This window comes from Natator depressus, chromosome 9, assembly GCF_965152275.1.
Source record: "Natator depressus isolate rNatDep1 chromosome 9, rNatDep2.hap1, whole genome shotgun sequence".
NCBI lineage: Eukaryota > Metazoa > Chordata > Testudines > Cheloniidae > Natator > Natator depressus.
In genome coordinates, this window is record NC_134242.1 from 9675156 (window position 1) to 9700752 (window position 25597).

The 25597-nt window shown below is 43.5% G+C and overlaps 1 protein-coding gene across 4 annotated transcripts in view; it reads right to left on the reverse strand.

Annotated features, from left to right (window-relative positions):
* ATP11B (ATPase phospholipid transporting 11B (putative)) overlaps positions 1-25597 on the reverse strand; it is a 119803-nt gene that overhangs the window by 93310 nt on the left and 896 nt on the right. The window lies entirely within an intron of this gene.

Here is a 25597-nt window from a genome sequence, read left to right on the forward strand (position 1 = left end):
GGGGGGCGGGCGGAGGGTGAAAAAACCTGGATTTGTGCTGGAAATGGCCCAACTTGATGATCACTTTAGATAAGCTATTACCAGCAGGAGAGTGGGGTGGGAGGAGGTATTGTTTCATGGTCTCTGTGTATATAAATGTCTTCTGCAGTTTCCACAGTATGCATCTGATGAAGTGAGCTGTAGCTCACGAAAGCTCATGCTCAAATAAATTGGTTAGTCTCTAAGGAGCCACAAGTACTCCTTTTCTTTTTGTAAATTACCCCTGTAAGCCTTCTTCTGGATCCACCCTTCTTTCCTCAGGGTCATTCAATGATGCTGCACTTTACTCTGGCAGCTTTGCCATGGAAATAATTTTGATGTCAAACAATGGATTTCTGACATCACTAAAAACAAAAACAACAACAAAAAAGCAATCTTAGCAGGGAGACTGCTTCTGTTTACACAGACCTCTTGGTAACCAGGACTGATTGTAAAGTATGCATAAAAAGTCATAATTTAAAATAAAACAAAACTGTATTCCTAAAACTCTATAGAGCATTAAGTCATTTAAACTCCTCTGCAGCAGTAGTAAAAAAAGTTTTTACCTTAATCAATATGGCAGCATACACATACAATTTAGCTATTTTCTCTTACAAATTTTTTTCCAACAGAAATCTGATACCTTTCTCTCTCTCTCTCCCACCCAAAAATATAAGTTCTCTAGAAGAACATTAAATAGGTACAGTATAACACAAACACACATGTAATTTAAATTAACCAATTATCCATACTACACTTCTCATTAACTGCTTGAATTCAGGATACATAACTAAAATACAGATTTGAGAATTCTTCTAAACTATGTTTTGTTAACATTAATTTAAAGTCAAATGAGAATTTATAGCAAAGAAGATAATAAAGAATTAAATGACTGTTTACAAAGGTCATTCATTTAATGTAGAACATTAAATTTAATCAGTAAATAATAGATCTATTCAAGTCTTATCACAAATCAGTACATTTGCTCTAATTCTTTAGTATTCTGGGGAAGGGATTTTGGCATTTATGTGGAACTATGGACCCTTACACAAGTTCCTGTCAATTTTCCAATAAAGCTTTGGACAAAACAAAAAATTGTGGAACTGTCAATGACGGTTCATGCAAAAGTAATTCTAAAATTAAAAATTTAAACTATGTATGCTTGTTTTTTAAAAAAAAGCTTATTTTATGGGTGCCACCACAGTTGCAACTTCATTCAATGTCCTCCAACATATGATCTTGTCCTATTTCACACAGTTGCTAGATAAGGAGTAGCCTCTCTGGCCCTATGGGAAGAAAATATGACTCTGGCAACAAAATAAGGTCTAGTAGGAGCACACCAAAGAGGAGTGCTAAGTATGGAGCTTGTCTTTCAACAGGGCTTTTAACAAGAGTCCAAGATATGCTGAACAAACTGGTTACCATCAGAGATGGCAGACTAGCAGGCAGGGCTTACAACTGAGATATCCTCAACTCTAACAACGGGGTGAAACTGAACACAGTTCACAGGTTCCAGAATGCAATATTTAGTCTTACTCCGATAGGCAACTGTGGTCTAGTGGTTTAAGCATGGGATTCAAGATGCCTTGAAGAATTAGGTATTATTTATCCCAGTGCTATCTTCAGTTGCCTTTGTGCTCTCGAGCAAATAATTTAACCTCAGTTTCCCCATCTACAGCATAACAACTTCCTTCCCAGAAGAGTGTGATAACTAGATAATGGCCAAGATCTTCAAAAGTGACTAGCAATTTCTGGATGCTCACCTTGGAGCACCTGAAAGGTATCTTATTTTCAGAAGGTGGCTGTTCAGCACTTCTTGAAAATCAAACACATTTAACATGCCTCAAGTTAGGCACACAAAATTTGGTATTTGAATAGCCACTTTGGAAAATATTACCCAAAATACATAAAGCACTTTGAATGTTAAGTATTATTATTCTAATATTTCCTTGTGCTCATAGAATCATAGACTATCAGGGTTGGAAGGGACCTCAGGAGGTCATCTAGTCCAACCCCCTGCTTAAAGCAGGACCAATCCCCAACTAAACCATCCCAGCCAGGCCTTTGTCAAGCCTGACCTTAAAAACTTCTGAGGAAGGAGATTCCACCACCTCCCTAGGTAACGCATTCCAGTGTTTCACCACCCTCTTAGTGAAAAAGCTTTTCCTAATATCCAACCTAAACCTCCCTCACTGCAACTTGAGACCATTACTCCTCGTTCTGTCATCTGCTACCACTGAGAACAGTCTAGAGCCATCCTCTTTGGAACCCCTGTTCAGGTAGTTGAAAGCAGCTATCAAATCCCCCCTCATTCTTCTCTTCCGCAGACTAAACATCCCCAGTTCCCTCAGCCTCTCCTCATAAGTCAAGTGTTCCAGTCCCCTAATCATTTTTGTTGCCTTCCGCTTGACGTTTTCCAATTTTTTCACATCCTTCTTGTAGTATCTCTCATGTTATATATGGTGAAAGACTTGCATGGTTTCTAAGCATATGAAAGAATAAAAGAATATGCCTTCTTTTCTTCTCAGTAATAAAAAATCCATTTCTTTCAACACCTGTCTTTCCTACATCTGGAGTAATTATATTGTCTTGAAAAATCCAATTGTGTACTCCTCCCACAACTATCAGGCAGCTATCATCATCCTGTGTGTTGAAAGTCAGAGAAAAATTTCTACAGGGACAAAGGACAATCCAAATTTGTGCCATACCATGAGCTTTCTTCTAATTTAAAATTAGAATGAAATTTCAAACTCTTTCACTTGCAGAGATCAATTTCATAATGCAAAAATTCATTTATCTTGTCGGGTCTATACCATGACAGATGCACAACCACAAAGGGGGATGCACTTCCATTGATTTCATGTATGTATTGTGACGCGGTCAGATGGCTATAGAAAAGTAGTGGGAAATAGATATATTAGCTCCAGGCGAAACAAATCCCTGGTACCAAGATAAGTGAAATGGCAGCAGCTCCAGGTCAATTAAGACACCTGGGGCCAATTAAGAACTTTCCAGAAGGCAGGGAGAAGCCTAGGTTGATTGGGACACCTGCAGCCAATCAGGGGCTGGCTGAAACTAGTTAAAAGCCTCCCAAGTCAGTCAGGTGGGCATGCATGTCAGGAGCTGTGGGAGGAAGTTGTGCTGTTGGAGAGACTGAGTAGTACACACCATATCAGGCACAAGAAAGGAGGCCCTGAGGTAAGGGTGAATTGGAGCTTGAGGAAGTGAGGGCTGCTGTTGGGGAAGTAGCCCAGGGAATTGTACATGTCATGTTTCTAAAAGGTCAGCTACCATAGCTGATGCTATTAGGGTCCCTGGGCTGGAGCCCGGAGTAGAGGGTGGGCCCGGGCTCCCCCCACCCCGCTTTGCCCCCTGATTAATCACCGAGACTGGGAGACAACAGAGACTGTGCAAGGAAGGATAACTTCCCCTCACCTCCCTCTCTGGCTTATGATGAAAATGGCTCAGTAGACTGTGACCCTTGTTTCTAGAGAGAGAAGGGTTACGTGGAGGGTAACAGTGAGCCTCTGAGGATAGCGAAATCCGCCAGGAAACGCAGGACCCACGGAGGCAAGGACAGAGCTTTGTCACAACTGGTGTGAGGAGTGGGATTTCGTTCACAGCGTGGTGGAAGAAAGCGGTTTTTTAAAAAGAAAAAGGTGCACTGGGGTTTTGGATTTTTTTTTTGTTTGGGTTTGTTTGTTTGCTTTGTACCACAATGGAGAAGGTGGTGGTCAGAGCTCTGGTACAAGCCATGGCAGCCCAGCAGGAGGCCACCCGTGTTCAGGCAATGGCACAACAGGAGTCTATGAGGCTACAGCAGGAAACCAATCAATTATTGATGAGCCAGGGGACCCAAGATCATGCCCTCTTGAGAGAGGCGGTGGACCAGCTGAAGATCCTCACCACCCAGGCCCAGGGATCCGACGGGACGCGAACCCTGAGGGCCACTGGTTGTCTGCCAAAGATGACGTCAGGAGATGATGTAGAGGCATATCTCCTCTCATTCGAAAGGACTGCTCAGCGTGAGCTGTGGCCCCAGGAACAGCGGGCCAGCATTCTTGCCCCTTTTTTGGGCGGAGAGGCCCAGAAGGCCTACTTTGACTTGCCTGCCACGGATGCCACTGACTAGACCCGTCTGAAGGCAGAGATCCTAGCACGATCAGGGGTAATGGCAGCGGTAAGGACCCAGAGGTTCCATGAGTGAAAATACCAGGAGAACAAAACCCCACGGTCCCAGCTATTTGACCTCATACACATCGCGCGGAAGCGGTTACAGCCTGAGGTGTGCAGGCTGGAGGAGATTTTGGAAACCCTGGTCATAGACCATTACATGCGGGGACTGCCGCCAGATCTCCGCAAATGGGTAGGCCAGAACGATCCACCCACGGACGACAAGATGATCACGCTGGCAGAAAGACAGATGACAGCCAGGGAACTGACCTGACTACCCAAGGAAGGCCCCTTTCGAAGCAAGCACCCAACCCCAACCCTGGAAGGTTGGGCAGCCAAACCCCCGGGGAGTCCTAGGTGGAAGAAGGGCGGGTGAGGGGGGGACCGGGGGGGGCTGAAAACCAGCAGGGACCCCAGAAGGAAGGGATTGGCCTGAGTGGGGGGAACCCCGGGACTAAACCCCTTAACCCCCAGGATAGGGGAGTGATTAAAAGCAATTATAGATGTTATGCGTGTGGGGAGTGGGGACACATAGCAGCACAGTGTCCCAGCACCAAGGAGCCTATGCAAAGTAACTTGGGGGATTGGGAGGTCCCATGCTCCCTTACCCACATCGCGGGGGTCGCATTAGCCCTGCATAATTACACCAGGCCCGTGAGGATAAATGGAACAGAGACTACAGCGCTTGTGGACTCTGGGAGTGCTATCACCCTCATATTGGGTAAGCTGGTAAAAAGTAGTCAGCTGCTACAAGCCAAACGCGTAGCAGTGATGTGAGTGCATGGGGCCGTGAGCCACTACCCCACCATCCCAGTGGAGATAGAGGTTCAGGGAAACCCCATTGAGTGACCGTGGGCGTAGTTCCTAAACTCCCATATCCTGTAGTCATTGCGAGGGACTATCCAAAGTTTGATAATTTACTCCCCCCGGAGAGGCTGGAGGGAGGTGGGGACCCTGAGGACAGCAACTCGTCACTGGGGGAATGTCAACCCCCCGATGTTCGCTGAGATTTCTCAGGATCTGTTCTCAGCCCCCCGGAAGACCCAGAAGACAAAAAAAAAAAAAAAAAGAGAGGAAGGCCGCGAAGGCCTTGGGAACCTGGATCCTGACACAGGGCCAGAAGACCTCCCCAGTAGGCAGATGGAGACGAGGAGCCAACAGAGAAACTTCCACCACAGAAGGTGAGCCAGAGGCTGCCCCCAGCCATGATGGCGACGAGCCGTTGGAAGAAGCAGAAGCCAGCCCCTGGGAGCTTGGGCAGGTTAGTCCTGGGAGAGAGACTTTTGGGTGGGACCAGGCAGAGGACCCCAGATATGATAACGCCAGGAAAGAGGTGGCAGAGATCCATCGGATACCCGTGGATGGGAAGGTCCGGAGTCCCAGACCTTACTTTATAGTGAAGAAAGATCTCCTGTACCATGTGGTGCAAATGCAGGAGCAAGAGAGACAACAACTTCTGGTGCCACGAAAACATCAAAAAGCCATATTGAGTCTCGCCCACAGTCACCTGTTTGGAGGACACCTAGGGGTAGAGAAAACCCAGGCACAGATCCTGCAGCGGTTCTTCTGGCCAGGAGTACATGAAGATGTCCGGCGATACTGCACCTCTTGTCCGGAGTGTCAGTTACATAGCCCTCGTCCACACTTGCAGGCTCCTTTGATACCTCTTCCAATAACAGAGGTTCCTTTTGAACGGATAGCCATGGATCTGGTAGGGCCCCTAGAGATGCCAGCTCGGGGCCACCAACATGTGCTTGTTGTACTGGTCTATGCAACTTGGTATTCGGAAGCTGTTCCCCTGCGCAACACAGCTTCCAAGACAATAACTAAGGAGCTAGTACAGATCTTTGCCTGGGTTGGGCTACCCAAGGAGATATTGACCAAGGGACACCTTTTGTGTCCAAGTTGATGAAAGATCTCTGTTCATTGCTCCATGTACAAGCCCTATGGACCTCTGTATACCACCCGCAAACAGATGGCCTTGTGGAAAGGTTCAATGGGACCCTCAAGGCCATGATTAGGAAAGTGGTGAGCCAGGATAGGAAAGATTGGGATACCCTATTGCCTTACCTCATGTTCGCCATCCGGGAAGTTCCGCAAGTCTCTACGGGTTTCTCTCCATTCGAACTACTATATGGGCGCCATCCTCGGGGCATATTGGATATAGCCAGAGAAGCCTGGGAAGAGGAGCCAAATCCCAGAAGTAACATAGTTGAGCATGTACTGCAGATGAGAGATCGGATAGCCCAAGTTACGCCCATTGTATGGGAACACTTGGAGAGAGCACAGGAGACCCAAAGAACCCATTATAACCACTAAGTGAAGCTTCGACGGTTCCAAGCAGGGGATGGGGTGATTGTACTGGTGCCCACAGCAGAAAGTAAACTGTTGGCCCAGTGGCAGGGACCCTACGAAGTAATCGAAGCCGTGGGAGAGGTGAACTATAAGGTGCCGCAGCCAGGCCGCCAGAAATCAGAGCAAATTTACCACATCAATCTTCTAAAACCTTGGCACGATCAAGAGGCATGCTTAGTCATGCAGGAGACCCTTCCCCAGGAGGATAACTTACACGAGCAAGTGAGGATATCATCCGACTTGACGCCGATCCAAAAGATCGAGGCAGCCGACATGATTAATTGCAACCGAGATGTGTTCTCTACAAAACCAGGGCGGACGACTGAGACCTATCACCACATCCGCACGACCCCCGGAGCCAAGGTAACATTGACACACTCCCGAATCCCAGCAGCCAAAAAAGAGAAGAAATCAAGGCCGAAGTAAAGAAAATGTTAGAATGAGGGGTTATTGAAGAATCTTACAGTCAGTGGTGCAGTCCAATTGTTCTAGTGCCTAAACTTGACAGTACCATGAGATTCTGTAATGACTTTCGCCGACTGAATGAAATATCCCAGTTTGACGCATACCCCATACCACGCATCGACGAACTGGGTGACCGACTGGGTAGTGCCCGATTCTTGACTACACTGGATCTGACAAAAGAAAATTCCTCTGACCAAAGAAGCTAAAGAAGACAGCATTCTCCACCCCGGATGGGCTATTCCAGGACACTGTCCTCCCTTTTAGGCTACATGGGGCCCCAGCCACATTCCAGTGCCTCACGGATAAGCTGCTGTGCCCCCATACTAGTTATGCAGCTGCATACCTAGATAATGTCATCATCCATATGCCAGACTGGGGAACCCACTTGGAGAAAGTTGAGGCAGTACTGCGCACCTTAAAGTGGGCTGGCCTCACTGCTAATCCCGCTAAATGCGCCATGGGGCTAGCAGAGGCTAGGTACCTGGGATATATTGTGGGAACGGGCATAGTGAAGCCCCAAACGAATAAGCTAGAGGCAATTCAAAACTGGCCCCGACCAACCCGAAAGAAGCAGGTCCATGCGTTCCTAGGCGTGGTAGGCTACTACCAACTTTTTATTCCCCACTTCGCCACTACGGCAAGTCCCCTAATGGACCTGGCGAAGGCCCGAGGTCCAGACGTGGTAAAGTGGACCAACGCAGCAGAGGGGGCATTCACAGACCTTCGGACGGCCCTCTGTAATGTCCCCATAGTCATAGCCCCGGATTTTAACAGGGAATTTATTTTACAAACAGACGCTTCCAAGGTGGGGTTGGGGGCAGTTCTGTCGCAAATGGTGGGAGAAGAGGAACACCCGATCCTCTCTACCTAAGCAGAAAGCTTCTCCCAAGAGAACAGAAATACGCAGTAGTTGAGAGAGAATGCCTTGCTGTCAAATGGGCTATGGAGACACTGCGTTATTACCTCTTAGGCCAGTGATTTACTCTTGTGACGGACTATGCACCCCTCCAGTGGATGCAGCAGAATAAGGAAAAGAATGCAAGGGTCACCAGGTGGTTCTTATCCCTCCGATTCCAGTTCTGCATATGGCACAGGGCTGAATGCCACCATGGCAACGCTGTCTGTCACGAGCATACTGCCTGGCGTCCCAAGTTGCCTAACTCTATGGTGTTGACCGGGGTGGGGGGGGGGGGGAGAAGAGGAGGAAGAGAATATATGTATTGTGACGCAGCCAGATGCCTATAGAAAAGTAGTGGAAGACAGATATATTAGCTCCAGGCGAAACAAATCCCTGGTACCAGGATAAGTGAAATGGCAGCAGCTCCAGGTCAATTAAGACACCGGGGCCAATTAAGAACTTTCCAGAAGGCAGGGAGAAGGTTAGGTTGATTGGGACACCTAAAGCCAATCAGGGGCTGGCTGAAACTAGTTAAAAGCCTCCCAGGTAGTCAGGTGGGTGTGCATGTCAGGAGCTGTGGGAGGAAGTTGTGCTGTTGGAGAGACTGAGTAGTACAAACCATATCAGGCACAAGGAAGGAGGCCCTGAGGTAAGGGTGAAGTGGAGCTTGAGGAAGGGTGGGCTGCTGTGGGGGAAGTAGCCCAGGGAACTGTACATGTCATGTTTCTAAAAGGTCAGCTACCATAGCTGATGCTATTAGGGTCCCTGGGCTGGAGCTCGGAGTAGAGGGTGGGCCCGGGCTCCCCCCGCCCCGCTTTGCCCCCTGATTAATCACTGAGACTGGGAGACAACAGAGACTGTGCAAGGAAGGATAACTTCCCCTCACCTCCCTCTCTGGCTTATGATGAAAATGGCTCAGTAGACTGAACCTTGTCTCTAGAGAGAGAAGGGTTACATGGAGGGTCACAGTGAGCCTCTGAGGATAGCGAAATCTGCCAGGAAACACGGGACCCATGGAGGCAAGGACAGAGCTTTGTCACAGTATTTACTTGTAATGTTGATTACACCAACTAAAGAACAATTCTGCCCTATTCACTTCTGAATGACATCCCAGACAAATCCTCTAAATGTGCAGCCCAGTGTTACTCAACAAGCTTATCACTATATGTCTCTATGGATCATTCAAACAGACACTTATGAATGGCTCACCAAAAACATTTTATAGTTCTCATTTCCAATATTTTGTCTTAATTTAGTAGATAATTTAGACTAATATGTTTAGTTTGGAAATAAGTAAAGCAGTTCCTGCTCTCCCCCAAAATCTATTCAGATTTTCCCTCATTCACAGAAAGGGAGAGCTGAAGATTTTACCCTGATTAAAATTCCTAAACACAGTCACAAGAAATGAAGAGCTTTCAGATTTAGGCCAAATTAGAGTGGCAACTGCACTTATGGTTATTGCTCAACAAATTTCAAAGGAAAATAATTTAGTTAGTAGTTCAAACTGCCTAGTTCTTCCTTTTAATATACTTTGATAAAGGATGCACTGTCACCTAACATTTAGGTCAGAGCCTATTCTGTTCTTTTATCAACATGCCACTTTTGTCTCAGTTTTTAATTCAGCATTTTCAACCATGATTATTTAAATATCAGTACAATGTGCTACTTTCAGACATGTCCATGAACAATTTCCTCCTGAAGGCTTGCTAAACCTTAACTTTTCTTGGCATTTTGTGACTACTCTTTTTTTCCAAGTCAATATTTAAATATCCTGAGAAATTAACAGTTCTGGGTAGAAAGCTTAAACTCAATGCTAATTAACCACCAGAATAAAGTTATACATGCATAAAAAGAGGGAGGAACATGCCTCAGACAATAATAAACTGAAGACTTATTTGCAAAAAACCCCCAAAATTAAATTCCAGCTCTATGATATGAAAGTTACTCAGCAATTGTCTATTACAGGGGCGACCAACCTGTGGCCCCGGAGCCACATGCGGCTCTTCAGAAGTTAATATGCGGCTCCTTGTATAGGCACCGACACCGGGGCTGGAGCTACAGGCGCCAACTTTCCAATGTGCTGGGGGGTGCTCACTGCTCAACCCCTGGCTCTGCCCCCACTCCACCCCTTCCCCTGAGCCTGCTATTCCCTCGCTCCTCCCCCCCCTCCTCCCAACCTCCCACATGCCACAAAACAGCTGATCGTAAGGTGCGGGGAGGCGCTGATTGGCAGGGCTGCTGGTGAGCGGGAGGCGCTGGGAGCAGGGGGGAGCTGATGCGGGGCTGCTGACGTATTACTGTGACTCTTTGGCAATGTACACTGGTAAACTCTGGCTCCTTCTCAGGCTCAGGTTGGCCATCCCTGGTCTATTATTGCATTGAAGTTCAGATGTTGCATAGACAAAAGGCAATACTAATTTTAGTCTTCAATATACAGTGCACTAATATCAGATGGAGCGCTGTTCTCTGAGGGTTAGACGCTACCTAATAAGAATTATAATTTTTAAAATATTTTAAGCTTCCTGGTAGTATAGGAACAAATATCTTTTCCCATTTTCTTCATAAAAAACAAAACATTTCAGAAGAGAAATATGTAACATGCTGAAGGTATACCCCCTCTCAATGTCCCTAAACCACTGGTTTTCTTACTTCATTTACAGGAAAATTCCCCCTAGCTGATCCTAAAGAAAAAACAAAAAATAATCCTGTTCAATTTTGGAGGCCAGATAAGTTTAGACTTTTTAAAAAAAACGATACTGTTGCTGTTATTCCTATTATTCATTCTCACTACAGTTTCGGTTTTTCCCTAAAATCCTTTCAATGGAAGAGAGGTAAGAAAAGAAGAATTTACATAAAACAATGTAGCCTAGTTGCAAATCTGTCACCTGTACTTTGCTAGCAGAAATGACCTTGTATTTCCAGAACTGCTTTGTCAGATCAACTCTTACCGCTCTTATCTGCTGGCTCTCAAGTCTTCATGCAAGCAACTAAAGGATTTTGTGTGCCTTTTCAAGGCATTGATATCAATGCCAGGTTCCTACAGAATTAGTTAAATGGTGTCAAAACTATACAGGACACAACAGCAGAGTTAAGAGAAACCAGACACAAATAATTCACTATTGACTGCTGCAAGTCAGGATTCTTTCAATTTAATTAAAATAACGAAGGAATTATTTCGTATTCTGCATCTTCCTCCCACCTCCACTGGAAAATGAAACAAGAATTTAAGTTGCAAGCATATTCGACTAAATGATAGGGGAAAAATAACACCACAAAAAACACCTGCCTGTAATTTCAAAGAAAAAAAATTAAATTGTAATCCAGACTGCAGTAACATTGAATTATTAAACTAATACATGTTTTGCATGATTTGGGTCATACCTTCACATTTTTGAAAGATATTCCCTTGGCCTTGTATTTAAAGATACTTAACGAATATATAACAGCCTAGTAAAACAAAGTTTTGTCTTAACATATTTGTTCTAAGTGTCAGTTAGGATTCATTGTGTCAATCCATATAAAAAAGAAAAGGGTTCATTGCTAGACCTGGACTTTAAATATACTTTTATCTTCATCCAAAAAACACTATCTAGGCTTTCTAACCGCAGGATAAATACCCTACCTGCACACTAGAACAAAACGGACTGACCAAGTATAGTAGGTATTTGTTTGTATATGCTAGAGTATACTATATGTATAGTTCTTTTTATCTTCCAGTGATTTTATAGAACAGTAAACTCCAGTGCCCTAGTTTGTCACCATATACTCACCTAGTTGGGTACATGGCGTTTTTCATACATCACACCTTCCATTCTGAGAACTAATATAATAGTCCAGGTACAGTAGTACAAAAGAAAGCATGCTATTTTAAAGGAAGATTATACTTTAGGACTGCCCACCTTAACAGTGATCCTTTAATTATTTTTCTGCTTTCTATTTTTTTTTTAGTGCAGTCTTAATTTTTACTTTCTAAGTGTATAATGGATTTTTTGTTCGAACCTCACATGATTAGGTGTAGGGACTTCAACTACTCTTTTTTCAGGGACCCTCAAGAATTTAGCTTCTATTTAAAGCCTGTCATCCAGGCAAAATAGGCCAGTGCATTGTGTCTCCACCTTCTCCTTCAAGTCCCACCTTAAAAATCATTCTTCCATGAAGCCTCTAATCCCTAGGACTCCTTTCAAAAAAGAAAAAAACAATGTTTCACCAAAGAGATCCTCAAAAACAAAAGAAAAAACTGATAAGCTTAACAAATTAACTTGGTTTTTATTATATTGCATCTCTCATCTACAAGTAATCTGTTTAGACTAAGCTCCTTGTGACAAACACATTGTCCTGTAACTTGACTATGAAGCGTCTAACATGTCTGATGCTGCCTATGTGTTTCTACATGATTGTACTCACCTAGGACACTGGAACCCTGATCCAGATTGAGGCCTTCTGGCACTACCCCATACGATTAATCACTAGAAATACGTTATAACAGTAACAGAAACCTATTAAAAACTGATCTGTGGTTCAAATATTTTGACTTATTAAGAGGGTGCTTTTCCCCCGCCCCAGGCTGGGTACTCTTAAATAATCTATTAAAGCTAAGTTTTAAAATTAAAACTTACTGGAAACTGCAGATGCAACAATAACAAGTCTCTCCAAGTTCTGGAAGTTAGTTGCAAATCTGATTTAAAATCATGTACTGGCACTACCTTAAATTATTCAAGCTCTACAAAACTGAAAACTAGCTCCTCCCTTGTAAGCAAATTTACATAGTAGAACAACCATTTACTGTAACTTATTTTACTGGTATTTTGTGCATCGGCCAGAATGTACAAGAAATTCTTCATTTTTATCAGAGTAACATTTTTGGTGAACACTTTAGCCAACAACATTATAATATAAACTTAGAGTGGACACCTAGTTGATAGGATTGGGTTAATGCAGGAGTCTTGCGCATAGAGCCACGCAATCTATGTAATGGTCACAGTCTACTAGTCACTGGTTTAAGTATCCATCATTTAAGTCACAAAAATCAAAACCAAAAAAGTTTGACACAATTAGAGATTGATGTTTAGAAGAGGCTCATGACTAGAGCAAAAGATGAGACAAGATACAAGTGGAAAAAAACAAACCCAAAGTATATAATTAAAATGCCAAACCCTATCCAGAATCTCCAATCTCAGTTTTGAAACTCTTCTTTAACAATAATCTCATCAAAAAATCACACTGTTCTGCAAGTCAATTTAAAATTTAGAGTTTTATGAAATGGGATACAAGTCATATATGAGGCAGGCAACTGATGTTTCTCTGTGGAGCAGACAGCTGGTTGAATATAGGACCATTGCTACATGCTTCTGGAACACACTGTACTGAAAAAAACCCTGGCCAGCAGTTAAAACAGACAATAAAAGAGAAATTAGAAGGAGAAAATACTCAGCAAGTTCAACTTTTGTAACATGATTAAAAGACAACATATTCATTGGGTGACAGAATGTGCCCATTCAAAGACACAGGGCGAGATTCTCTCCTGTGTGGAGATCCATGAGGGAAACTGTTCGCATTGGTTATAGCCCCCTGATTCTCATGATGCCTGTGTCCCAACACAAGTTAGAGGAGCTGAGAAGCTGCTCTAACTTACAACACTATAATCTGTGAGGGATCATATACCAGCTATGAATTGGTGAAGCTGAGCCAAGGGAATACTCAGCTAAGCAGGGGTGGCAAGATTCTTCCACTTTTGCATTGCTCAGGCAATGCAAAGAAGCCGCTTATGCCCAAATAAATTTGTTAGTCTCTAAAGTGCCACAAGGACTCCTCGTTGTTTTTGCTGATACAGACTAACACGGCTACCACTCTGAAACCTGAGCAATCAGACATTTTGTTGATGACTTCAGAAATTAAGAATCCTTAGTAATAATGTTTTAGTTCAAAATATAGCACTTACACTACAATACAGAAAAACAAGAACAATGTATAAAAAATAAAAGCAGTGAAATTACTTAGTGACAAAATGAAACTACTATGAAAGGCCTTTAGTGCCAAAACAGGCAATATGGCCAAATGCTAGTCAACTTGCTACGGTTGTACAAAAAAATGTGAATTACCTCATAACTCCTTCCACCCTACTCAAAAAGTCTAAATAGAGTCCAACACATAGATTCCCCCCCCCCCCTTCTATCTCCTACCAGCCAGTCAGGCTTTGCTCGTTGTATGTATGGTACTAGATGAAAGCCCATTTAATGATATATTAAGAAAACCTTTGCTAAGCAGCAACTAAAATTTAGAACCAAGTAATAATCCCTAAATTGAGATGCTAGATGAAGAAGTCTACTAAAATTAAATTAGATAACTAAACAGTACAGGTGGTAGGGGAAAAAAAATAATCTCCTCCCCATGTAGGGATATAGGAAATAAAGCGTAGACGTATATTACAGCACCCTTTTCAAGGAACGATGTCACGAAGGTTTAGGGGTTTTCCGTCTGCTAGGAGAAAAATATAAAACTCATAGTTTGGACTAGCCTGCTAGGAATGTCAATTACCAATATGAAAAGAGTCTTCAATCACCCTGCAACTCCCATTCTCAAAAGTATGGAATGTGTTACAATATCTAAGTCTGGCAGTACTAAAGGAAAATTATTAATTTTTAATTATATTTTAAAAAACACACAACACTGACTTATTCCTAAGGATTGCTCCATAAATTTTGTCCATTTTCTAGGTAAGCCCACTAGGGCAGGTACTGTCTTGATTCATGTCTTGCACAGTGTCAAATGCATTGTCAGTGCATGATAATATTCAGGTTTGCTGGACACAGGAAGAAGATACTTTGCCAACTGCAGCATGCTGGTACTCTTGGATTATTGCTTGCGAAAATTTAGAGTCCAGGTAGCTCTCAGCGTCTTCCCTGGATCTGCTCCTAGGTAGATTTTTTTTTTTTTTAATTCATTTGAATAGTGGAAGAATATAATAGCATGAGAAGCTCAAGAACTCCACAGAACAGCAGCTAGCAAAGAGATCCAGAGAGCTTCTCTCACTCGACAGGGCTTTTCAAAAGGACTTCTTGCAGGGCAGTTTAATGAAAGTATCACAAGTTTGCCATTCTTTTCAGCTACTCACATTGCAATGACTTATTAAAACAAACATGCATAAACACTGCCCAAATAGCATTATGGCCAAATCAGGCCACACACAGTTATAAATAGTTATAAATATTTATAAAACCAATAAACACTGATAAAACACCCCTGATTTAATAAAAATTAAATTGGTGTTTATCCAACAAACACCGGAAAAACAGCAGAAATAGTGACTTGTATCTAAGGCAGTGGTTTTCAATCTTTGTTCCACAGACTATGTCTAAGATTTCCGAAGGGGTCTGCCCCTCCATCTGAAATTTTTTAGTGGTCCATAAATGAAAAAAGGTTGAAAACAACTGATCTAAAGGTTTGTCTCTACATAGAGCAGCAATGTGGATTATGGGGGTGTGATTTCTACAACACACTGATGTGTTGTGCATTAATTTGTCCATGTAGAAACTGCTGGTAAGCACTGAAGGCTCCCTAGTAGGTTTGCCAGGTGTCCAATTTTTAACCAGAATGCCCGGTCAAAAAGGGATCCTGGTGACTCCGGTCAGCGCTAAAAATCCGGTCGGTGGTGCAGCTGGGCTAAGGTAGGCTTCCTGCCGACCCTGGCTCCAGAAGCGACTGGCATGTCCAGCTCCTAGGCGCAAGGGTGCCCACGGGGGCTCCACATGCTGCCCCCGCCCCAATCGCTGGTCTGCAGCTCCCACTGGCTGGGAACCGCAGCCCATGGGAATTGCAGGGGCGGCGTCTGCGGGCAGCATGCAGAGCCAGGGTAGGTAGGGAGCCTGCCTTAGGCCCGCAGACCAGGAGCCACCTGAGGTAAGCACCACCTGCATCCAGAGCCCACACTCCAAACCCCCTTCCACACCCCAACCCCTGCCCTAGTCCTGAGCTGCCCTCCTGCACCCAAACTCCCTCCCTGCACCCACACCCTTCCTGCATCCCTGCCCCATTCCAGAGCCCACACCTCCTCCCTCACCCCAACCCCAGCCCTGAACCCCCTCCTGCACGCCAAACCCCTCAGCCCCAGCCTGGAGAGCCCTCCTGCACCCCAAACTCCTTGTCCCCAGAGCTTGCGCCGCACCGCCTCCCCCAGCCGGAGCTCTCACCCCCTCCCGCACCCCAACCCCCTGCTGCAGACTGGTGAAAGTGAGTGAGGGTGGGGGACAGCAAGCAAGCAGAGGGAGGGGGGATGCAGTGCGTGGGGCCTCGGAGAAGGGGCAGGGACGGCGTAAGGGTGTTCAGTTTTGTGTGATTAGAAAGTTGGCAACCCTACCTTGTACACTTCAGTATAGCGCTGTTTGAAACAGTACTACATTAAAGTGCATGAGAGAACATTAGAAAAAGAGATTACTCATTACACTATACACAAAGACAAAGCCCCCAAGCCCCCTAATTTTTGGACTTCTACATAAAACTCAAAATTGTGAAAAATAAACCTGAAAAACTAAATTAACGAACCCTGAAAAACAGAAAGCCTTGCTATAAATGGATTAACATTTCTACAACTTTATATTCAAAGCCACAGCTTCATGATACCTTGTTCATCCAGACTGGATCAGGCGAACTACAGTAGTACTTCGCTGTATAGAGACAAGCATAATATAATTATTGAATAAGACATCCCATGCCTTATAAATGCCTGATATGCACCAGTTAATCTCAGGCATACCACAAAGAAGAAATATCATGGAAAATAATATTCCTGGTTGCTTTTTTGGAAGGTTTTTGTTTTTTAAAACAGGGTTTTCTTTTCAAAACTAGACAGTTAACTCCAAATTGGCAACATGATGGCTATATCCTTGGCTATGTCCTATGGCAGGGGTGGGAAAACTTTTTGGCCCGAGGGACACATTTGGGTATGGAAATTGTATGGCAGGCCATAAATGCTCACTAAACTGGGGTTGGGGTGAAGAGGGGGGTGAGGGCTCTGGGTGGGGGTGCGGGTTCTGGGGTGGAGCCAGAAATGAGGAGTTCAGGATGCAGGAGGGAGCTCTGGGCTGGGGCTCCAGGCTCTGGGGTGGGACTGGGGATGGGGGTTTGGGGTGCGGAAAGGTGTTCTGGGTTGGGATCGAGGGGTTTGGAGGGCAGGAGAGGGATCAGCGCTGGGGCAAGAAGTTGGGGTGCAGGCTCCCGGAGGTGCTTACCTCAAGCAGCTCCCGGAAGTAGCATTGTATCCCCACTCTGGGTCCTGTGCGGAGGCGCAGCCAGGCGGCTCTATGCGCTGCCCCGTCCGCCGGCACCGCCCCTGCAGCTCCCATTGGCTGGGAACTGCGGCCAATGGGAGCTGCTGGGATGGCGCTTGGGGAGGGGGCAGCGTGCAAAGCCCTCTGGCTGCCCCTAAACATAGGAGCCAGAGAGGGGCCATGCCGCTGCTTCTGGTAGTGGCGCAGAGCATCTGCTGACTCTGCTTCCCGGCTGGCCCACAGGAGCGGGACAAGCCCCATACCCCGCTCCCCAGCGAGAGTTTGAGGGCCGGATTAAATCTATTGGTGGGCCAGATGTGGCCCGCAGGCCATCGTTTGCCCACTCCTGTCCTAGGGCATCCTCTCTCAACCACATTTTTAGTTCAAAATCATGATTAAGAACATCTTAGGGCAGATCTACAACGTAGCACTTCAGTGAAGATGCTACTGTGCAGACGGGAAAGCTTCTCCCCATCAGCATAGTTAATCTATTTCCGTGAGAGGCAGTAGCTATGTTGATAGGAGAAGCCCTCCTGTCGACTTAGCACTATCTACAGTGGGGGTAGGTCGGTATAACTGCATCACTCAGGCATGTGGATTTTTCACACCCCTGAGCAACACAGTTATACTGATGTACATTTACAATGTAGACCTGGTCTTGGAACATAATTAATATACAAAAAGAAAAGGAGTACTTGTGGCACCTTAGAGACTAACCAATTTATTTGAGCATAAGCTTTTGTGAGCTACAGCTCACTTCATCGGATGCATACTGTGGAAAGTCAATCCGATGAAGTGAGCTGTAGCTCACAAAAGCTTATGCTCAAATAAATTGGTTAGTCTCTAAGGTGCCACAAGTACTCCTTTTCTTTTTGCGAATACAGACTAACACGGCTGTTACTCCGAAACCAATTAATATACATTTATTAGGAATCTGACTCCGCATACTGCACCTATATGCTTGGGTAGATCTTCTATTCACTTTTGGGTAAAAGAGAAACAAGTATCCTAGATGACAAACTTATATTTATGCTTCACTTAGATGCAACAGAGTGGTCAATCACATATAAACCAAAGAATAGGCAATTCTAGAGCCTGCCAGAAAGGAAACAGTTGCAGGCTCATAGCATCTACTGAATAACCCAATGGGAAATACTCAAATTATTCACATACTCTTAAAAAAAATCTTTTAGCCAGTTACACCAAAATCAGAGTAATTTCTGACAGGCTACCTGTCTGATTTTTCACATCTAAATACTCAAAGATATGCAAGATTTGAACTACAACGCTTTGTTTAATATATTATAAATTATTACTAACTAAACTGCTTTCGAATTTGACACATTTCACTCCAGAACACTAGCATTTCAAATGAAGTATGTAGAACTTTAAAAATGTATTGTCTTAAAGTACCATCATTACTGTTTAAAAGCAAAGTGACACTTTTCATTCTGTGTTAATGCAGTGTTCTATTAACTGCTCTTTACCAACCTGGCTGTATTTTTCTGCAGAGTTGGTTGCACCTATGAAATTAAGCAATCCTCAACAAATCCACCCACCGACTCTCTGTGTGTAATCAAAAGATTAGATATAGTGAGGGCACCAGCATCTTTGCTGCTGCTTCCAAGATAGAAAAGCACATTCCACGCTCCATACCCCATTCCTATCACTATTGATTGTGCTGGTCCCACATCCACCTCCTCTCCCACACATCCAATATATACATTAACTGGCAGCTAGTAGCGTAACCTAGTTAGAAACCTACTTCACAACTTGTTGCATGTTGGCATTATGTAAATGAAAACAACTGAAGATGCTGCATTTTTTAAAGTTTTACTAATTAGGCTAACAACGCAGAGAGTTATTAATGTAATATGCAGAAATTTAGCACAGTACCTAACAGAACAGAACTTAGTGATTGGTATTACAGATTCACGTGTGTACACTGAACACTGACCTCTAGTCTTACCAACATTATCTTGCTCTGTGTTCATCAATAATATTATCTCTAAGAACACAGTTATCTTATAGGACTAGTTAATTGGAAAACATATTTAAAACAATGTATAAATATTAATGCAGATATAGGTACAGTTTTGCAATTCTGTAAAGTGTTTATAGGCTTGTGAGAAATACTGTATAGCAATATACTAACATTATCTTGAAGGAAAACTATATTTTAAAACAATAGTTTTAGATTACATCTCGACAACAAAAGTATTTTCAAATTGGATTGTTCTCTCCTTTTCTGCAAAATAGTTCTGCAAATTATTCTGTTTATACCCCCTCATGCTTGTTGTTCATGTGCATTAGAAAGGTAACATACATGTTCATACACCATAATGAAAAACTATATATATACATACACACACCTTGAAAGACCAGAGGGACAGAGTAGAACAATTACTCTCTTCATGGTGATGAATGCTAATAAGTTTATTATACATTGTACTGTGTTCATTTTTTAAAGTTGCTGCTTCTCCTGCTTCTTTTATATGCTTCCCTTTTTTTTTTTTTTAAACACACACTACATTTTCAGTCTCTTCAAATCCAGTCCTCCTGAGAAGCTACTGCTAATTTCTATTTATGGCCTTCCCAGTCATGAGGGCTCCACAGCCCTCCCAACACAAGAGAGATCTAGGCCAATGACTTAGCTGTACAAAACTAGAGGTTTGCATAGACCTTCACAGACAAAAATGAGGCAAAGTCACCACTCTGAGGAATTTACTATCTAATTCTTCAGCTAAGAATCAGGTTCTATCAGTAACCCATTTCCCCTACCATCCTTCCTACATCTCAGGGCACACCAGTCTTCCTGCTGTTTTCCTTGTGCACACAGGTGTTCAGGTACTACGGTGATCCTATTTCTGCATATTTCACCAGTAACAATAGGCAGTACTGGACTGTCAGTAAAACAAAAACTGTTAACTTTATATTCACATAAAATCTAGACAGATGCAGCCTTAGCAGGATATCTGCCCTGCCCACTGATACCCATTCCCACACTGCTTCCCTGCTATTTTCCATACTCTTCTTTCATATTTATTTCAGTACTCCCACTCACTGAAATAAGGCTCACTCAGACACTCAAGGTTCCAAACTTCCCATCTACAGGCATAGTTTGTTTCAAGACCCATTGCCACACCCAACACATGTGCAGCAGATAGCCAAAACAAAGTATATTTCCTCCTACCCACATCAAATTAGATTCTGCCTCTACCTCCCCACAATAACCCCAGTTCTCCTTGAACCTCTATGCCATCCATGGCACAATCAAAACTATTTCTCTTGCAGCTCACCTGTTTCCCTAATACCTTCTCACTATTTCACCCCAGCTATTCAGCACTACTATGTTCTCTTCTAATACATCTGTTTGCTGAACCTTTATTAACATTAAAAAGTTACATCAATATGTATGTACGGGCACCAGTGAGGGAGCGAGCTGTGAGAGAACGCAGACTGGCAGCTCGCATATACTGAATTTCAATGTAAGGAGTTGTTGTGAAACCTCATGCGGAGGTTAAAAACAAAAGAAAAAAACATGACTCATCCTTCCCATCATTCAGGTTTGCTTTCTTAGCACCCTTTTTCAACCCAATCCTTTCCCCCTTGCATCATGATTCCTCTTTTCCTGATTTCCTCCACTGTTAAAGCAACTTTGACCAGCCACCCCTTCTTTTCTTCAGAACATTCTTTAAAACATAACTGTTTAGCTGAATTTTGTGGTATAGATGTTTGTACTTTTTAGAATAAAGTTTTACAGTGACATAGTAACATTGACAAAAACTACAAATAAAATGAATCTTATGGGCCATTTATTATTTTTATAGAAATGAGAGATCACAGCTTCATCTTCAGATAATCTGAAAAAATACCTTTAATTCACCTGATTTTTTTTTAGTTTACAGTATTTTAAATATTAAGGACCTTCTTAAGAAAATTGCCATTGTCAACTTGCAACGTGAAGTTCGATACCTGCAGTGGCTGAGCTGTGGGCTCAGACAACCCAATGTCTAACTTTAAAAATAAACAGCAGGTTAAGTAATTAAAAATCTAGGATAGCGCTACAATTTTTGCATATAAAGTCACTTTTTAGCCACACTTTAAGCAGTTACCTTAAATCTACTGGATCTTGAGCATGCAGACTATGACACAATTTACCTTTCTACTCCAAGACTAAAAATCTTTAAAGAACTGCTCAGTATTACAGTGCACTTGAACAAAGAAAACCATATCTTATATATTAATATCCAGAACTGATTATACTATTTCAAGGTACACTTACTGTGAATACTCTCCTAAAAAACCAACCTTCCACACAAACTTCCTCGTGGCTGGATTTTACTAAAACTAGACAAGCCATTTACAACGCACACTTTACTTCTCTACAAAAGAAAAAGGACACTAAACTTTCTAAACTACTACAGGCTACAAGGGGCCACAACAATGGTTCCCTAAACCCACCCAGCAATATTGTTAACCTATCCAACTATACTCTCAGCCCAGCAGAAGCAGCTGTCCTATCTCGGGGTCTCTCCTTCTGCCCCTCCACCCCCTCGAACATGATACAGTTCTGTGGTGACCTAGAATCCTATTTTCGACGTCTCCGACTCAAGGAATATTTCCAAAATACCTCTGAACAACATAATGATCCACAGAGGCCTGCCTACCAACATTACAAAAAGAAGGATTCTAGGTGGACTCCTCCTGAAGGTCGAAACAGCAGACTGGACTTCTACATAGAGTGCTTCCGCCGACGTGCACGGGCTGAAATTGTGGAAAAGCAGCATCACTTGCCCCATAACCTCAGCCGTGCAGAACACAATGCCATCCACAGCCTCAGAAACAACTCTGACATCATAATCAAAAAGGCTGACAAAGGAGGTGCTGTTGTCATCATGAATAGGTCGGAATATGAACAAGAGGCTGCTCGGCAGCTCTCCGAAACCACTTTCTACAAGCCATTACCCTCTGATCCCACTGAGAGTTACCAAAAGCATCTACAGCATTTGCTCAAGAAACTTCCTGAAAAAGCACAAGATCAAATCCGCACAGACACACCCCTGGAACCCCGACCTGGGATATTCTATCTACTACCCAAGATCCATAAACCTGGAAATCCTGGGCGCCCCATCATCTCAGGCATTGGCACCCTGACAGCAGGATTGTCCGGCTATGTAGACTCACTCCTCAGGCCCTACGCTACCAGCACTCCCAGCTACCTTCGAGACACCACTGACTTCCTGAGGAAACTACAATCCATTGGTGATCTTCCTGATAACACCATCCTGGCCACTATGGATGTAGAAGCCCTCTACACCAACATTCCACACAAAGATGGACTACAAGCCATCAAGAACACTATCCCCGATAATGTCACGGCTAACCTGGTGGCTGAACTTTGTGACTTTGTCCTTACCCATAACTATTTTACATTTGGGGACAATGTATACCTTCAGATCAGCAGCACTGCTATGGGTACCCGCATGGCCCCACAGTGTGCCAACATTTTTATGGCTGATTTAGAACAACGCTTCCTCAGCTCTCGTCCCCTAACGCCCCTACTTTACTTGCGCTATATTGATGACATCTTCATCATCTGGACCCATGGAAAAGAAGCCCTTGAGGAATTCCACCATGATTTCAACAATTTCCATCCCACCATCAACCTCAGCCTGGTCCAGTCCACACAAGAGATCCACTTCCTGGACACTACAGTGCTAATAAACGATGGTCACATAAACACCACCCTATACCGGAAACCTACTGACCGCTATTCCTACCTACATGCCTCCAGCTTTCACCCTGACCACACCACACGATCCATTGTCTACAGCCAAGCTCTGCGATACAACCGCATTTGCTCCAACCCCTCAGACAGAGACAAACACCTACAAGATCTCTATCAAGCATTCTTACAACTACAATACCCACCTGCGGAAGTGAAGAAACAGATTGATAGAGCCAGAAGAATTCCCAGAAGTCACCTACTACAGGACAGGCCTAACAAAGAAAATAACAGAACGCCACTAGCCGTCACCTTCAGCCCCCAACTAAAACCCCTCCAACGCATTATTAAGGATCTACAACCTATCCTGAAGGATGACCCAACACTCTCACAAATCTTGGGAGACAGGCCAGTCCTTGCCTACAGACAGCCCCCCAACCTGAAGCGAATACTCACCAACAACCACATACCACACAACAGAACCACTAACCCAGGAACCTATCCTTGCAACAAAGCCCGTTGCCAACTGTGCCCACATATCTATTCAGGGAACACCATCACAGGGCCTAACAACATCAGCCACACTATCAGAGGCTCGTTCACCTGCACATCCACCAATGTGATATATGCCATCATGTGCCAGCAATGCCCCTCTGCCATGTACATTGGTCAAACTGGACAGTCTCTACGTAAAAGAATAAATGGACACAAATCAGATGTTAAGAATTATAACATTCATAAACCAGTGGGAGAACACTTCAATCTCTCTGGTCACGCAATCACAGACATGAGGGTCGCTATCTTAAAGCAAAAAAACTTCAAATCCAGACTCCAGCGAGAAACTGCTGAATTGGAATTCATTTGCAAATTGGATACTATTAATTTGGGCTTGAATAGAGACTGGGAGTGGCTAAGTCATTATGCAAGGTAGCCTATCTCCCCTTGTTTTTTTCCTACAAAACCCCCCCCAAGACGTTCTGGTTAAACTTGGATTATTGCTGTGCACATTGTAAGATGAGCTATTGCCAGCAGGAGAGTGAGTTTGTGTGTGTAGTTTTTGGAGGGGGGTGTGTGTGGGGGGGTGGTGGTGGTGGTGAGAAAACCTGGATTAGTGCTGGAAATGACCCACCTTGATTATCATGCGCATTATAAAGAGAGGTTTCAAAGAGGGATGGGCTATTACCAGCAGGAGAGTGAGTTTGTATGTGGGGGGGGGGGGGGGGGGAAGGGTGAGAAAACCTGGATTTGTGCTGGAAATGGCCCTACTTGAAGATCACTTTACCAGCAGGAGAGTGGGGTGGGAGGAAGTTTTGTTTCATGGTCTCTGTGTGTATATAATGTCTTCTGCAGTTTCCACGATATGCTATGCATCCGATGAAGTGAGCTGTAGCTCACGAAAGCTCATGCTCAAATAAACTGGTTAGTCTCTAAGGTGCCACAAGTACTCCTTTTCTTTTTTCTTTTTGTGAAAGACTAGACATTTTAAAAAAAACCCAACCTATTTACAGGCAGGCTCTACAGTAATCCCATCTTCACAGTAAACATGAAAGACAACTGCACTACATCGAAGTCTTCATTCTTGATGAGACAAAGAGACTAGCAAACCTTTTGTGTGTGGATGCAATAAAACAAAAAAGTGCGTATAGCCAGAACTGAGATAAAACAATTAATTTCCAGGGACATAAAACTTCAGCATCACACCAAAGCAATAAAAACAGTCAAAACTGGCAATCATAGTGTCACTGGCTGCTCTATGCTTCAAATAATTAAATCAGAAATAATCTAAAATATAGGTCTCTTCATGACTATCAACTAGTTCAAAAAAAGCAAATGATGTCCACAAACAAGACAGTCTTGGCGTTGTTTTTCTTTACATCATAAAAAAGCGACAGCTTGCAATTAAACAAACTAGAATAAATAATAAGAGAAGCTCTAGCCACACTAACATGTTGTATAAAGCATGCCATCCATAAGATAAGTGCAATGAAATAAATAAGTGTTTAAAAATAATAGAAGCATCTATCCACAGGACACTCGAAAAACATTTCTTTAATTGGGAGTGTGCATTTCACTTTGCATTATGAATTGGAAGGCATTCAAGGGCTGCTGACATTTTATTGACAAATGATTTAAAGGGAGACAGCAAACATCAAATTTATGTTTATTTCTGAACTGGCAGAGAATGTGTGCGTTACTGTACAGTTGCCTTGTGTTCCTATCAGAGTACTGTGCAACAGGCATACCAACTCTTGCTCATTTGAAGGAGTCTCTCTACACTAGTCTGTCATAAGGCAGTTTTTAATCAAGAGTGTCTGACTTAAAATGGAAGATTTTGTTTTATGTTAGGTTACCAATCAGGTTTAAAATCTTATTCATTCAGTTATCTCAGCTTCTAAGAGCCCATGTATTGAGAACTGGGACAGGCAAGGATTCAAAAGAGAAGACTCAAAAGGTTTTGTGCTAGGAAAGGAGAGTCCCAGAATTTGTCCAGCCACTGAAAATGACATTTTTCAGAGCAGCAGCCGTGTTAGTCCGTATTCGTACTTTGCATCCAGTGAAGTATTCACTTTGCATCCAGTGAAGTGAGCTGTAGCTCACGAAAGCTTATGCTCAAATAAATTTGTTAGTCTCTACGGTGCCACAAGTCCTCCTTTTCTTTTTTTGAAAATGAACATTGTCATTCTTCTCTAAAGAGTG